This window comes from Lissotriton helveticus, chromosome 4_1, assembly GCF_964261635.1.
Source record: "Lissotriton helveticus chromosome 4_1, aLisHel1.1, whole genome shotgun sequence".
Taxonomy (NCBI): domain Eukaryota; kingdom Metazoa; phylum Chordata; class Amphibia; order Caudata; family Salamandridae; genus Lissotriton; species Lissotriton helveticus.
In genome coordinates, this window is record NC_136063.1 from 494,172,454 (window position 1) to 494,190,001 (window position 17,548).

Below are 17,548 nucleotides of genomic sequence, written 5' to 3' on the forward strand. Positions count from 1 at the left end.
GTGCTGAGACAGGTCCACTTGCCTTAGGATGCCTCACAGCTGGGCGAGGGGACCGAAGGACAGCAGGTAGGACCGTTCACCTTACGATGCCTCACGGCTGGGTGAGTCGGCCTACCAAGAGGGGTGTAAACGGAGACGGCGCTCGCAGCCCAGCCCCCGCCAGTTGGCAGGGCACAACAGGAGTCCAACAAGGTAGCAAGTTGGGCCTAACTCCGGGACAATGGCTACACCACCCCCGCCATCACGAGGATAACAAAGCAGACCCAACTGAAACAACTGCCAAGAATAAGGTGTACAAGTATGTAATGCCACACTGCCATTTACAGCTGAATAAAGGTGGTACTGAGTACCCAGAAAACAATTTGTAACCCTAATAAAAACTGCGGCCAACAAATGACCACCACAAGAAACATGTATGTTGGCTTATTTTGGGATAACAAAGGGGGGGTAGTGTGCAGAGGGAGCACACAGGGGAGAGAGTGGGGCTGGTGCGGGAGTTATGTTTTTTGACGATTAGCAGTTGGATGTGAAAGCGATTCCTTACGAGCTTTAAATTCCTGACCCCCAGATAGATTCTTAAACCAAAAGCCACAGCACTTTCAATCCTCCAAGGTAGATCTGTAGAGGTTTTCAAGTTACCATTGTTTCCTCCTGTCCCCTGATAATAGGGATATGGGTAAGGTTTGGATGAAGATTAGTTTCTAGAGTGACGGCTATGGTAAAGGAAGCACAAAACAATGAAGTTAGAACATCGTTGTTGCATTAAGCAGACAGGCTGCAGCGGTAAAACAAGAGTGAGAAAAACTTAAAACATGTTTCCCAATTGTTGAAAATACAGAAATGGACCTGCAAAGGTTTACACCTATCTTTGGAGTAAAATCCCAACCTTTTCAGAGTTTACAGGAATTCTTGCAGTATATCTTGGAAGCTGGGACAGCTGCAATTTCTTATAATTATTTCTGGAATTCTTTCATGTATTCCAAGTTCTTTCCATGCATAGGCATTTTGCATGCCTAAATGTAATAGGTGTGCATTTAGTATAATGGTGGACAACCAGCTTATAATGGCTAACCAAGTCAACGCAGTCCCTGCCACCCGCTTAACAACCTCAAAATTCTCACAAAGATATATTCAAATTTCTTCCCCTCAATGTTCGCTGACCCGCCACCCAAGTACTCATCACCAGCAGGCTAGACTACAATGCACTCTGTTAGACCTGGCACCATTGGCATGGGTCTCCCTTCCATTTTTGATGTTGCCTCATGTATTTTTGCTGGTGTTAGTTGCTTTGGGCACTGTGCCACTGCTATTCAGTATCACAGTGCAAGTGCTCCCTATTGTAAATTGGTGTATTTGTCAGTGGTTCCATGTATGGCTATTTGGTTTACTTGTCAGACCCTAGCCTAGTGCACTGAGCGTGCCCAGGGCATGTAAATCGAAATGCTGCTGGTGGGCCTGCAGCACTGGTTGTGCCACCCACAGAAGCAGCCTTGTAAAATGTATCTAAGGTGTGCCATTGCAGAGCCTGTGTGCAGTCTGGTACTGTCACACTGACTGGGCAAGTGCACCCACTTGCCAGTCCCTAAACCTTCCCTTTTCTTAACATCAGCCACCCCTATGGTAGGCCCAAGGGCAGGGTGCATTGTAAGTATAAGGTAGGACAAACCCTGGTGTGTGGTGCATGTCCTAATATTGAATTACAGCCATTTTCGTTTTTCACTATGGCAAGGCTACCTGTTCTCCATAGGCCAGAATGGCCTGTTAGAATTATTGCATTTTAGAATCCTACCTGACCCAGAGAACATGGTAGAAATTCGAGTTTAGTATGCCTGAACTCAGAATGATAAAATACATCTTTTAGTGAAGTTGGTTTTAACATTCTGTGTTTGAAAATATCACTTTTTGAAAGTAGGTATTTTCTTGCCTAACCTTTCAAGCCTGCCTCTGCTAGGTTGTGTATTCCTTTGTCTGATTTTGTGAGTGACAGGGCTGGGGGATTCCAAGAGACAGGATGAGTCAGCCCAGTGGTGAATAGAGAGATCTGCATTTAGGTGGGAGGGAGGAGTGGCACCTGAACCTTGAATAGGGCTGTGCCTGCCTTCCACAATGCTGGCTCCACCTCCTTGGGAGCAGCTGATGTATCTGCCCTGCACACTGAAAAAAGAGAAGGAGTCCTGTAAACAAAGTGCTCCAGGACTGTACTTACCTTCCACAATGCTGGCTCCACCTCCTGTCTGGCGTCTGATGTTTCTACCCTGCACTGTGAAAGGAAAGGAGAAGTCTGGTAAACAGAGTGCTTCAGAACTGGTTTGGACTGGGCAAAGGCCCCTCTCCCCTCAGAGAACAAAGGATTTTGGGGTATAAATATTGGGACCCTGATCCCATGAAATTAGATCACCGGGGTGTCACCGCTGCAGTCCACGCATCGAATCGAGACCTTCTCGCATCCCCGGTGAAGCGTGCTGCACCTGGAAGATCTTTATGTCTTTATTTCTTTGTACTTGAACTTTGCCGCATTTCCCTCGCCGCGATATTGCTTGTCGTGAAAGCGCAACGCAACCTAAGGTACATTGACGCAAAATGTTGCATCTTAAGAACTGAACTTAACTAAGCTAAATCTACCATCTTAAAGTAATAGTATTGTGTATTTTTGTCGTTTATGGTCTTGTGGTAAATCTATATAAAGTATACTTATTTTTTATATAAAAACCTTGTGTGGTGTCCATCTGTAGTGTTGTCACTGGGTTACTGTATGTGGTCACAAATGCTTTACACACTGCCTCTGAGATAAGCCTGTCTGCTCATGCCAAGCTACCAAGGGGGTGAGCACGCATTATTTTAGGAGTGTAATCCCCTTATCCTGACTAAAGGCAAGGGTCCCTATTTGTCACAAGTACCTACCTGTGCCAACTAGGGATGTATGTCATTACCAAGCATGCTTTTACAACGCATGCCTTTACTACGCAACTTTCACAACGCAAGTCGTTACAACGACTTGCGTTGGGGGGTGCTGGATAGTGAATACTTTAATTTACTTTTCCAACTCCAGTCCTCGTGGATAGTAGGGAAGGTTTTGGATAGTAAATTAACTATTCCCTATCCTAGAGCGCCCCCCAGCGCAAGTCGTTGTAACGACTTGCGTTGTAAAAGTTGCGTGGTAAAGGTACTGCGTTGTAAAAGTTGCTTTGTAAACGCTGTTCCCCGCCAACTAGAGACCCCCAAATCTAACACACTCTATGTCAGTAGCATTACCCAACTGACCAGAATACTACAAACCATCCAAAACACAGCTGTTAAACTTACGCTCAGGCTTCCTCCTTACACACACATCACCCCACACCTCAGTGACCTTTGCTGGCTCCCTAATCACAATCACACATCTCTTCAAGCTCCTGATTCACACATACAAAGCACTACACAACCAACTTAGATCCACTAACTTCAACACCTGCATCAACTTCACACACCTACCAGACACCTCCAATCTGCGGTACTTCTGCTTGTACACATCACCAACATACCCAGAGCAGGAGGTCAAGCTTTGTCTTTCCACTAAAGCCTGGAATTACCAGACCATTCACATAAAAGCCACCTCATCAGTACTTGAGTTCCACAAGAAACTGGAGACATGGCTCCTTACCTAGGCCCCAGACCTGGTCTGACCAGTCTACACTTAATAGCACCAGGATACCCAACCAGGTGATTTTTATGCTCTACTTATACTCATAACATAACATGACATTTATTTTGCCATATTTAACAAAAGAGTAATTTCACTTTAAATTGTTTGCAGTCTTTTGTCTCCATGTTGAAACAATTTCTAGAAATGGAGATGTCCCTGCCTCTACAGCAATTTAAATGGGAGTATTCCCTGCACGTTGCCACCCTAGATACAGATTTACTAATGCCCTTGACAGTAGTAAATATCTATATCCAGTGTGGTTATGTGTCTTGCTGACATCTCTGGATATCCACAATCGCAAACGTTTCAGATTACCACCTGGATGAACGCCTCCTCAGCGCCCGACATCGCCATCGCCATCCCAGAAGGCTACAAGATCACCCGGAGGGACCGCAACGCCAACCAGGTGGGAGGAGGCATCGCCATCATCCACAGGAACACCATCCGCATCACGACCAGCACCGACAACACCCCACCCTCCACCGAACACCTGCATTTCCAGATCCACACCGACCCGAAGACCACCCTCAGAGGCACCCTGATCTACCGACCTCCGGGACCACGCACTCAGTTCAGCGAGGACATCGCCGACTTCGTCAGCCCGCACGCCCTCCCCTCCGCTGACTACATCCTCCTGGGAGACTTCAACTTCCACTTGGAGAACAACAACGACTGCAACACCAGCACACTGCTCGACAACCTCGCCAACCTTGGACTCAAGCAGCTGGTATCCACCCCCACCCACCTCGCCGGACACACACTCGACGCCATCTTCTCATCCAGCAAAGACATCGCCTTCAGCCACGCCACAGAACTCCACTGGACGGACCACAGATGCATCCACTTCACCTTCAGAAGAACGACGATCCACCACCACCAGCAACAGGTTGCCCGAAGAAGCTGGAACAAGATCACAGCCGACCAGATCGCAGCTTCCCTGAGCCAGCACCCTCCGGCCAGCTCAGCGAACCCCAGCCAAGCCGCCGACAACCTCTCGAAGTGGATCAGCAAATGCGCAGACAATCTCGCCCCTCTGAGGATCCCGCCCAGCAGACCCGGCAGTAAGAGAGCCCCATGGTTTACCGACGAACTCAAGAGCTCCAAGAAGAACTGCCGAGCCCTCGAGAAAGCCTGGAGAAAGGAACCCACGCCGGACAACAGGACCACCCTCAAGCTCGCCACCCGGAAACACCACCAACTGATCCGCACCGCCAAGAAAACGGCTTTCAAGAACCGACTGGACAACAACACACACAACTGCAAGGAACTCTTCAACATCGTGAAAGAGCTCTCCAACCCCAACGCCGGAAACAACGACATCACCCCATCGCAAGACCTCTGCAACTCCCTCGCCTCCTACTTCCACAACAAGATCGCGGACATTCACAACAGCTTCAGCACTCAACCGACGCACGCCACGACCGCAGCAACGCAACCCACCACCACCCTCCGCGCCTGGACCCCGGTCAACACAGAAGACACCGTCCGCATGATGAACTCCGTCCACTCCGGATCTCCGACCGACCCCTGCCCTCACCACGTCTTCAACAAAGCCGACGCCGTCATCGCACCCCACCTGCGGGACATTATCAACACCTCATTCGACACCGCCACCTTCCCCGAGAGCTGGAAGCACGCCGAACTCAGCGCTCTACTCAAGAAACCAACAGCGGACCCCACCGAACTCAAGAATTACCGCCCCATCTCTCTACTCCCGTTTCCAGCCAAAGTCATCGAGAAGACCGTCAACAAACAGCTGGCCGCCTTCCTCGAGACGAATGGATCCCTCGACCCATCGCAGTCCGGCTTCCGTGCCAACCACAGCACCGAGACCGCCCTCATCGCCGCCACCGACGGCAATGTCGGAATCCAGGAGAAGGCACTGGAATGGATCGTCTCCTTCCTCGACGGAAGAACACAGAGAGTCCGCCTACCACCGTACAAGTCAGAGGCCACCGAAGTCATCTGCGACGTCCCCCAAGGATCCTCGCTGAGCCCTACTCTCTTCAACGTCTACATGAGCCCCCTCGCGGCCATCGCACGCCAACACAACCTCAACATAATCTCCTACGCCGACGACACCCAGCTGATCCTCTCCCTGACCAACGACCCCGCCGCCGCCAGAGCCCACCTGCACGAAGGGATGAAAGAGGTAGCCGAGTGGATGACGACGAGCCGCCTGAAACTGAACTCAGACAAGACGGAGGTCCTCATCCTGGGCTCCTCGCCCTCCGCCTGGGACGACTCCTGGTGGCCCCCCGCCCTGGGCACCGCACCCAAACCGACAGACCACGCACGCAACCTGGGCTTCATCCTAGACTCCTCCCTCTCCATGACCAGGCAAGTCAACGCCGTCTCCTCGTCATGCTTCAACATCCTGCGCATGCTTCGGAAGATCTTCTGGTGGATCCCCACGGAGACCAGGAAGACCGTCACCCAGGCCCTCGTCACCAGCCGACTGGACTACGGCAACGCACTCTACGCCGGAACCACTGCCAAGACCCAGAAGAGACTCCAGCGCATCCAGAACGCCTCAGCCAGACTCATCCTCGACATCCCACGACACAGCCACATCTCCGGACACCTAAGAGACCTGCACTGGCTCCCGGTCAACAAGAGAATCACCTTCCGTCTCCTTACCCACGCACACAAAGCTCTCCACGATCAAGGCCCGAGCTACCTCAACAACCGCATCAACTTCTACGCTCCCAAACGCCACCTCCGATCTGCCAGCCTCGCCCTCGCCGCCGTCCCACGCATCCGTAGAGTCACCACAGGAGGAAGGTCCTTCTCCTACCTGGCCGCCAAGACCTGGAACTCCCTCCCGGCCGACCTTCGCCTGACCCAAGACCACCTCTCCTTCAGGAAGAAGCTCAAGACCTGGCTGTTCGAGCAGTAGCGGCACCCCCCCCCCCCCAAGCGCCTTGAGACCCTACGGGTAGGTAGTGCGCTCTACAAATTATTTTGATTGATTGATTGAAATTAGGCACCTGCATGCCAAGGCAACCCAGGAACAGTGGTTCCACATAATAATACCTGTGAGCAAATTAGATTATGTGTGAGTACAATAGATTGACAAGGACATATGGTGCTGTGAATCTAGTCTATTGTGTTTTGCCTTTGTCCACCATCACTTAGAGCAGACAATGGACACGCGCATAAAGAAACATTTTGAAGGCAGGAGAAATGGTTTACATTTTTGCTAGAAGACAAAGAAATTTAATGTATACACCCATAGTGCTAAAATTCAGGCTCCAGTTATGTGCCAGTTATCAATAGAAGAAGGATCAAGAGAAGATTGTGGGTGTCTCTTTGAAAAAAAATGCATTTATAAGTCACTACTCACATTGCTGTCTTTTTGGGATGGCCTAATTTATTTTGCACAGTAGCAACATGAGTCTGAAATCATAGAAAAAAAACAACAACTACGTGTTTTTATAGAGAGCTAAAAACTACTGTGTATGTTGCTTCTAATCACTGTAGGTAATTGGTATTATAATTTCCAATTTAGTGGTACAGGTAAGTTTGCCTTGCCAGCATTCATACCCATTGCCTGCAGTTCGCACATTTGGTAGCAGCAAGAGGTCAACTGGCATAGTTATCTTGTCAGCATTTGTAATTAGGAAAATGAGAGCTGTTAAGATCCCATGTACATTTGGGCTTCGACTGACGATTAGAAAAAAAAACATTTGCTACATCCTATGCTGACAAACTTAGCAACTATCGTTTTAAAGGAAGCCTTTGATCAACGCTTCTCTTCCCAAGGCTGGTAAATATTGAACTAAACATGCCTCCTGCCATCCAGTATCATTGCTGATCAATGCCTTGTGGATTCCCAGCAGCAAAGTATAAATATGTTGAAAGTCAGGACTTCGAGGTTGTTAGGTTGTTTTTTTAGGGTTTCTATTTTGTTCATTAACACCTTAACCGTGGTGGCAATTCCGCTGCGGTGCGGGCGTTCTGGTGAGTGGACGGAGCCGCATCGGCCAACGGACGTGCGCAGCACTACGGAGGTAGTGCTTGTGACGGCTGTTGGCCGACGGGCGCAACAAAAGGGTTAATAATGATGATGATTTTTTTTCTTTTTACTCATGAATATATTTGTATAGACTAAATTACAATTACAGTTGAAACAAATTCAATATGATGTGTAGACACATGATTACTAATGTGTTTTAGCTATGCCACATTTTCAAAAACAACACCATTTTAGACAAGATGGATGCCATTTACGTCACTCACTCCTGTTTCCCCCGCACACATCTTCTTCCCAAAGTCTTCGCAGTGTACAGTTGAGCTGAGATTTAGTAGTTTATTTCCACTTTTATGATTACATTTCCTTCAAAGAACTTTTTCCTGTTCTCTCTGGCTTGTAAAGTTTGTCAAGGTCTCTTCCGCTGACTTTGGCAGTGATCACTGGTCTATTAATTGAAGTAAAGTCCTACTGTCTAAATGTTACATATTTGTTAGAACATTTCGAAATGGCATTAGAACAAAGGGTGTTGAATGAGTTTTCTTTTTTTTTTTAAATGGGATGTTGCTCAAGGCAAGGGGTGGGCAGCATGTTTCATTCTGCAGGCAGAAGGGGCCGAATATTTTCAACTCCTCGTTACTCTTGTAACACTGTGTTCTGGTCAACTTCCGCCAATCGTCGCGTGGCGTGATGTTTTTCCTGTGAGGCTCCAGAAATGCGGGCTAGCGAGCATGAGTGAGATTTGGAATCCCCTGAAAGTGATTTTCTATCACCGGTGGTCACGGGTGGTCACGGTGAGAGGGCTGCTTCGCGAGTAGTTTTACTGCCGCCTGAGTAGATTTTCTACTCGAACAGCAGCAAAATGAACTCAAATGGCCACATGCTCTTGCGCACCGCCTGGTGCAGTTCACTCTGATTTTTCAGCACTGCTCATGCTACCGGTGCTAAGTTGTAGTGCGAGAAGCGCGACATGCATATTTTCTGCCCATTGGGGGAACTCCTTGGAATCTCACTGTGTTTTTAGGTAACTCAGCGGAATTCCACGTATTGAAACTCAGTGTATGTCAATTTTGACCATGTTTGAAGGAGAGAGCACAAGCACTTTAGAACTGGTTACAAGTGGTTAAGTGCACAGAGTCTTAATATAAACAAAAAAGAATTCAGCATATACAGGAGGTCTGAAGTCGAAACACCTACTTCACAGTCAAACATGCAGATCGGGTCCCTGAATATTACTCCGTTAGAGTCCACCCAACAAATCATAACTAGAGTATTCAACTACAGAGACAAAGATGCAATCCTTCACACTGAAAGACAGGTAGATGGCATAACTTTTGAAAATGCATGTCCTAATCTTCTCAGAAGGGTGTCAGCAGGCTTTATTCTTGTGCATTAAAAGTCAGCTGAGGGACATTACATTTAAGTATTCATTTCTGTTCCCTGCAAAGTGAAGGCAAATTTGTATCTCTTCACAGAGCGTGCTGACGTGTGGGATTGTGTTGAGTAATAGCAACACACTGTTCCAGTGGAGGGAGATGATTCCACTCACATCTGCCAAAAGACTGCCCGGAATGACTGCAGTGCTCGTCATGGGACACCATCACAGAGGCTTATTCCCAGTGCGCCTTTGCCAGCACAGTGACGCTGCAAGACGATGTTGGCCATGACCACTACGGCTCTACTGCAGGACCTAGACCTGCATAGCTGCTCTAATAACTCCGACAGCGCTTCTTCAGACAAAAAATAAGGGGCTTTCCCAATGAGCACTGCACCTATAGTCTCCTACTCGATAACACCCCAAACAGCTGAGGACATAATATAAATGACATTGAATCCTACACCACTTTCTACAGACCCGGGTAGTAACACTGAGCAAATTTCAGGAAGAATCAAACTAACATGAAAAAGCTCCCACTCAAAATCAAATGCTGATCTAGAACGCAACCAGAGTATTTTGGATGAACCTGAAGAGGGGGGCAAAGGAAAAACAGAAATGGAAGTGGCTCGGGACGGAGTATAGAGCCTTCACTGAGGGAAGTTCTAAGCTCTATCAAAATCTTCCACCAAGATGTAAAAAAAGGACAGTCAACGGAACCATGTGGCTATTCAAAAACTTGAAGGAACTATTAACAAAGTGGGTAACACCTGTTTGGAGATTTCTGACAGAATGGTTTCTGTAGAAGTACGTACAAAGAATTTAGAGTCTGATGTTGGCAAGCTTCAAACTCAGGCAAATGAACAAGATTGCATTATTAAAGACTTAATGGCAAAAGTTGAAGATCAGGAAAACCGAGCAAGGAGAAATAATTTGCATTTTCTCGGGATTCCTGAAGGAACAGAAGGAAGCGATCCAAGGGGCTTTATGTCCAACCTTCTTAAATCCTCATTCCCGGAACTCAAATCGTGGGAAATTGACAGGAAAATTCATCGTGCTCATCGTTTTCCTCTGACTTTACCGCAAACGCTCTGACAAAACATCCCAATATCCTAGGGCTATGTTGGTCCACTTCGGAAACTTCTTACTTCGTGAAGCTATTTATGACCTGGCTAGGCCTACGACCAAAAGAGAACACAAGGGATTTATGTTCTTTGTGAGGCCGGACTTTGCCCACGCAACTGTCGAATGCAGATGGCGTATGCGACAACTTTTCAATCCCTTCGAAAAAATTGGAGCGACAGTGTTCTTACAAAACCCAGCTCGCCTAAAAATTAGCTTCAGAGGAACAACGAGAAGTTTCACAAGTGAAATCCAAGCAGAGAGCTACCTAAAAGAAATCTCTGAGCCCGTGAAACAAAATAATGGCAAATAGAAAAAAAATGGAAAAAAAAGAGAAAGGAAAAAAACCATGTAAATCAAAATGGGAAGGAAAGACCTAAAGACTCTGACACTGCGGCGCAAATATGTGAACTGTCCAGCACCCAGAAACTTGCTAATAGTATGGATCACAACCTGTTGAAGCGGCGGGGCGGGGGGGGATTGGATACAGCCTGTTAAGCAAATATGATATGAATATTTGGTCTTGTCTAAAAATGTCTAGCAAAATGATTGAGTAGAGACAAATGAGTATCCACTGCCCTCCAGTCGATATGTCTAGAGTATATATGACCAGCCCACGGGGCTTTCTGAAGCGCACTGACTATACGGACGCCCATACCTGGGTACCCAGGGACCCAGGACGCCTCATAGGGTGGTAAGAGGGGGGTGGTTGGCGTTAAGGGGGAGAAAGGGAGGGAAGGGAGGGAAGGGGGGAAGACCAAGGGAAGACACTCACTAAAGTGATTAGCTGTAGGGTCCTAGGAATAGCAAACTTACAAAAAGGATTTAAATAGCAGTTACACAATCAAGAAAATAGATGTAGGATATGGAAAAAGTCTAATATATTATTTAGATATAATTTTTAAGGGCCAGGAGAGGTAAACATAATAATAATAGAAAAAATATTAATGATGAATATAATTCAAAGAAAGATTATTAAGAGGGATGGCTAGATTAAGAATTGTATCACTAAACATTTGTGGACTCAATGATTTAAAAAAGAGGCAAACGGTAGCAGAAGGATTGTACGCTATGGAGGCCAACATAGTCTGCTTACAGGAGACACATATAGAGGGGGGACAACAACATTTGCTAAAATCCTTAGGGTTCACACTTCCACTCAGGGAACTCGCACAAAGGGAGTGGCTATTCTTGCAAAGGGAGGCGGCTTACAATTCAACCGATCACTTGCAGACAAATTTGGGAGATGGGCCATTACAGAATGCAGCTACAATAATGGGCAAAACACCGTGACCTTATGTACAGTTTATGGGAATGTGGGGGATGACCCAGATACCTTACTGAGCATTTCTAATGAACTGGTACATTGGCCCTTACCTCTCATTGTTTGTGGTGGCCTTAACATTCACCTACCTTGGGATTGGACTCCGGGCCCTGAATTCCAATATCAAGGGAGGAAACCTAAAGTCTTTAGAGGATTCAAAGATTTGTGCAAACTGCATGGCTTGACGGATGTGTGGCAATTGGGACACTCCGGAGATCATGGATACACTTTTTTCTCCCACCCTCACTCACGTCATGCCCGGTTAGATTATATACTCTTATCAAATTCAATCAGGGACACTTGCACTTTAAAGAAGCTCCCTAGGGTACTATCAGACCACAACCCATTAGAACTTAAGATAGCATGTAGCAGGGCCACTCGCACTAGAAGCTCTTGGACCTTTGAAAGAGCCTTTTTAAGAAATGAGGAATACTGCAGGAATATGAGAGAGTGGCTACCATCTTTTTTAGAAATAAACTTGGGTAGCGCTCCTATTGAGATAGTATGGGATACAATGAAGGCTAGTATTAGAGGGGAGACACTGCAATTCTCGGTCCGTACAAACAGAAAAGGTAAACAAGAACAAACTCTTTACAACAGAACTTGAATAAAGCAGAGGCAGACTTGATCATAGCTGTACAAACTGGTCAGGGTACGGAGGAATTAGCGCCATTTGCCATCGCTAGAAATAGGATATCTGAGATCTTTATGGAAAAAGCCATCACTAAAGCTACGAATCGATCTACAAAGAAAAAACGTATGAGCTTAGTGAACAAGTGGGACAAGGTAGGAGATGACTGGTAATATGATCAAATCTATTATTGATAGCGATGGCGTGATGAGATCGGAAGAGCCCGAAATAAGAGCTGCCTTTCAAAGGTTTTATTTAGATCTGTATAAGGAACTGCTAAGAGATCAAGAGGATCCGGGGGAATATTTTACGCAAATCTTGAAGGTGTGCTTGGAACAAGTGGATCGGGATGGATTGGATTCTCCCCTTAACTGGGATGAAATTTTAGTATCCATGAAATCACTGACTGCTGGTAAAGCGACAGGGGTAGGTGGAACCCCTACAGAGTTTTTTGTTGGATTCGCAGAACAACTGAAAATAATCATGCTAACGCTCTTCACTTCCATGCTCCAGGGGGGGAACCCACCTCCGTCTTGGTCTTTGGCAAAAATCATGATCTTCCTGACGAAAAATAAAAATCCCTTAGAGATGGGCTCGTACCGCACTATAACTTTGATTAATGGTGATTCAAAGATTTACTCCAAACTCCTTGCCGGGCGGCTGGCACCGATAATCCATAAAATGGTGTCACCTCGACAACACAGGTTTATTCCCGGTAGATCAACGACTGATCACATACAGAGTGTGATAAACCTATTTGACTATGTAGAGACTACAGGAGACCCTATGGCCCTCATCTTGCTGGATGCAGAAAAGGTGTTCAATAGGGTCTCTTGGAAGTTTCTATGGGCAGCTTTGTTAAACTATGGAATAACTAATAGATTTGTTAACGCCATCCAAGGACTCTATGTCAACCCGAGCGCTAGCGTCATGATAAATGAGAGTAAGTCAGAGAGTTTAATGACCACGAGGGGAACTAGACAAGGGTGCCTCTGCTCGCCTCTCTTATTTGCGGTGTATATCGATAAATTTATCCGCAAACTGGAAAGCCATCCACGTGTGTCACCTATTATGATTAATAATTATGAATAAAAAGTTTTAGCGGACGATATAGCTCTAGTTACCTCCAATCCGATCGAAGAAATTAAAATTGTCGAGGAAGAGGCGGTACGATTCGGCACCACCTCCAGATATAAACTGAATACAGGGAAAACTCAGATTGTTATCAATGACAAAGTGGAGATGAGGGACATTGGAGTAGTGGAGCATGCTGTTTATCTCGGCGTCAGTATAAGCGCCAAGGTAGACAAAATTGTACATTCAAATCTCGACCCATTAATAGGGCGCACCAGAAAAGATCTGATCAGATTGGATAATTTACATCTGACTCTTGGCGGTAGGTGCAATGTGATTAAAATGTTGATTTTACCTAGATTTTTATATTTCTTTTAAACAATTTGTCTTGAATTTCCTCCGCACTACTTTAAAAATATTGAATCCCTGTTTTCCAGATTTATTTGGGGATTCAAGAAACCTCGAAGTGCACTTAAATGGATTATGCTACCGAAAGAAAGAGGCGGGTTAGCTATGCCAAACTTTAGGATTTACTATTGGGCAACAGTGGCCAAATATTGCGCGAATTTGATAGCTATTGACTCTAGCAACCTTTTAATCCCTACCCCACAAGAAATGGCTCTAGGGGATAGAAGCAAAGGGTGCCTATGGCGCCATATCAATGACAATTTTTTTAAGAAAACTAGACTCAAGACTATCTTGAGCGTCTGAAAAGTATGGATTAATATCCGCAAACTGTTAGGGCTGGGGCGCTTCTGTTGCTATACTCCAGTTAATGACAACACCGACCTCCCAGAGATTTTTCAGGAGGGATGTATGTCTAGATGGTTCGGGGCAGGGATTACCCAACTGGGCTGCTTTTTTACTGTAAGTCAGTTGAAAAGCTTTGCAGAGCTTCGGAACGACTATAACATCAGCAATATGGATTTTTTTAAATACCTGCAGATTAAGGATTTCTTAGCAAGAACAACGGGGGGGCCGAGGTAAATTTCAAAATATTGCAGCCATAGATAATCTGTGTATGGAAACAACCCCTAAAATCGGGGAGATCTACAAGTAGTTTAATACCACTCTACCAGATGATTTAGATAAGCACTTTGCTAGGTGGCAGACCAATCTAGCGGTGCAGCTAACAACCCCCGTTCGTGCGTTAGAGCTTGCTCAAACATGGCTAATGTCTATTAAACTGCAAGCGCAATTTTATAAAACATTTTTCGCCCTATACTACACCCCATATAAAATGTCCAAATGGGCTAGTGGTCAGGCAACTACTTGTCCGCGCTGCACATTGATTGCAGCCGATGACATTCATATGTTCGCCTCGTGTCCGGCACTTACAAATCTTAGGATAGAGTTAACTAACTTCCTATCTGATATATTCCATGTAAGAATTACCATCCTCACCGAGGAAATATTGCTAGGAGTGGCTGGAACCAAGCGGCCAACAAACCAACAGGTGCTGATTTTCGTAGCTATGGCGGCTTTGAGACTGTGTGTAGCCTCCTCTTGACTGGATCCTCAGCCACCGTCCTTCACGCAATGGAGGGCTAGATTACTTGCAATCTCCAGCGTGGAGGTGGGCATATATAAAAATAAAGGGATAAAAAAAAAATCAAAGAGGTATGCAGATCTGGGAACCATTGATACAATGGATACAAGCTCACGCTTAAGGGCAATATGCTGAATGGGATACACCTAAGGAGTTAGAGGGCTAGTGAAATAAGTCTATATATTAGTGCCTCTTACAGGACTATGATGGGGTATGCTCTTACAGACCTTATTTCCCGGACTACACACTTTAATGTTTTTGTATGATTTATTTTGCTCTGGAAATTTGCTTTTTCTTTTGTGTGACTATTTCAGGTGGTTTAAAAAAAATTTTTATGAACTTGGTCTTCAGGGGGGAGGGGGATGCCTGTATAAATTGTCAAAATGCGAATAAAAACTTTATTTTTTTTAAATGAATCCTACAGCACTCTCTCTGGAGGAGGAATACACTTTCTATGCAGTCTACCATTGCTCCGTGCACTACACCCATGCCCCCCACATGCTTGACTCTTGATTTTTTTCACCTAGCTGCTACTCGCCGCTCTTGCATGTGGTGCTACATCACTATTTGGTGTGGTCGTGGGGGTCTTTATTGCCTGAGGACTCCCTTAGGAGTTACCATAGTAGTGGGAATGTAATGTAATGTAAAAAGTATTTTTAAAGCGCAACTAACACCTAGCGGTTTCTTGGCGCTCAAGCAGAGGGGGGTAGACAGTAAACAAGGCGAAAGGCGTTAGTCATAAACATTACAGAACAAGTGAGTCTTTAAAAGGGACCTAAAACGGGTATAGGAAGAAGCAAGTCTTATGTTCAGGGGAAGGGAGTTCCAAAATGAAGGAGCAAGAAAAGAAAATCTCAATCCACCATGTTTCGTCCGTTTAAAAACCGGAACCTTAAGCAGAGCCAGGTAAGCGGAACGAAGATTGCGGGAAGGAACGTAAGGGTGTAGTAACGAGGAAATGAAAGATGGACCAGTTCTGGCGAGGGACTTAAAAATAGTGCAACCAAGTTTAAATTTACAACGCTGAAACACAGGAAGCCAGTGAAGGGATTTCGACAAAGGACGGACCTGTTAGTGCCTGGGTTGACGGTAGATAAGAAGGGCAGCCTGGTTTTGAACAAGTTGCAACCTCTTCAGCAGGTAGGCCGTAAAACCAGCATAAAGAGAGTTGGCGTAGTCTATCCTCGAGATGACTAAGGCCAACAGTACTACAGTAAGGGCCTCAATGGTCAGGAAACGGGAAACACTAGCTGCTCTTGGATAAATAGAGACTCGTAGGCTCTCACTCCCAACATATCTTTCCTAGAGATGGCCCCATTAAAACACTGCGTTGGCTACCACCTGGTCTGCCCTTTCTCTTGTTGGTCCATTGTAGGCTACAGAATCTCAAACCTACAGGTTCTCTAGCAAAGGTTTATTTATTTTTGGGGCAGCTAGATGTTCCTCTGCCACCCTGGCATTGAGAGTTGGGTAGCTCTTGTTGTCAAGCCTGATCTGTACCATGTAGTATGTCACCAGATTGCATCGTAAAATATACCCCAAACTGCCTCACCATAGACATTAAGCCCTGAGGACTGTGCTCAAGCTGACATGGAACATCGGGGGCATGGGAACAATCACTTTGAATGTTTGAGATTGAAGGATAAAGGTTGGAGAGGATGCTTGACTGTTGCTCCTATTTGACCATCACTTCAGAAGAGGTATTAATCCACACATTTAGATAAGTTTATATTTAACAGAATGAACATCAGGGCAAGTGGTTATGGAGGTCAAGCGATCAAGATCAAAATATATTTTGAGGCAAGTTTTGAGATAGATTGTCTTGGTGTAGGTCTACGTCTCAATGAAGGGTGATAATATTAAAGGATTGTCCCACCAGAGGGAACTGGACATTTAGTAGACCCTAATGCCCAACTGCAAGCTCAGGTTCATCTTGCTGAAGATACATGTTTGGACTTTTAGAATAGGTTTGTGAAGTTTTGTAGACAAGAGCTGGGCAATTTAAAATCATATGTGCATTAACTAACGTTGAAAAACAGAGCTGTTCTGTTGTGGGAAGGTACCCTGCCTATTTTCACATTTGAGGATATAAGAAATTGGAAACGGTATGATCAGGGTGGTTGTACTGTGGAAGCCAAAGTATGCTTGTGCTTGATTGTCATGGCCAAGAAGTCTAAAGAGGAGAGTCAACTGTGTGTGGGTCTTAGAGCTCTAAGTAAGGAAGGGTTGTAGACAAATACTCTCTACCTAATATCTTAAAAATAATTTCTACGCTGACTGGGGCCAAGATTGTTAGGATCTTACATTATGCTTATGGGACCTGGCTAGAGCCAATTATCTTCTAGACAATGTTTTGCTATATGAGAGCTCTTGTATTGAACACAATGAAAGTGTATAGAGAGTGCTCACGAAGTTTAATGAGTGTGACTTAATTTTGAAAGTAGACAATGCCAGTTTGACCGGGAATCAGTTTACTATCTGGGTAAAATCCTGTCTTCAACTAGTGTGAGACCAAAAAGGAGCTGGGGAGATAAGTGCAATATTTCACAGCAAATTTAACAAAAGACTTTCAGAGAAAAGATGTGCCAGGAGGGGATTGCTTATAAACATGTTGACTTCCAGTGCCAAGCGTAGTGATGAGTTTAACTTATAAAATCTGAAGGTCATGATGGTCACAGCCTCTGTATTACCTCTGGAATGCATAGGACTTGAAGTCATATTCTACACTTTCTGAGAGAAAATAGCTCTCGTTTTTTAACCAATAGATTTTCCTTTCTGAACAAATAAAGTCAGAACGAGAGGGAAGATTTTCCTCCAT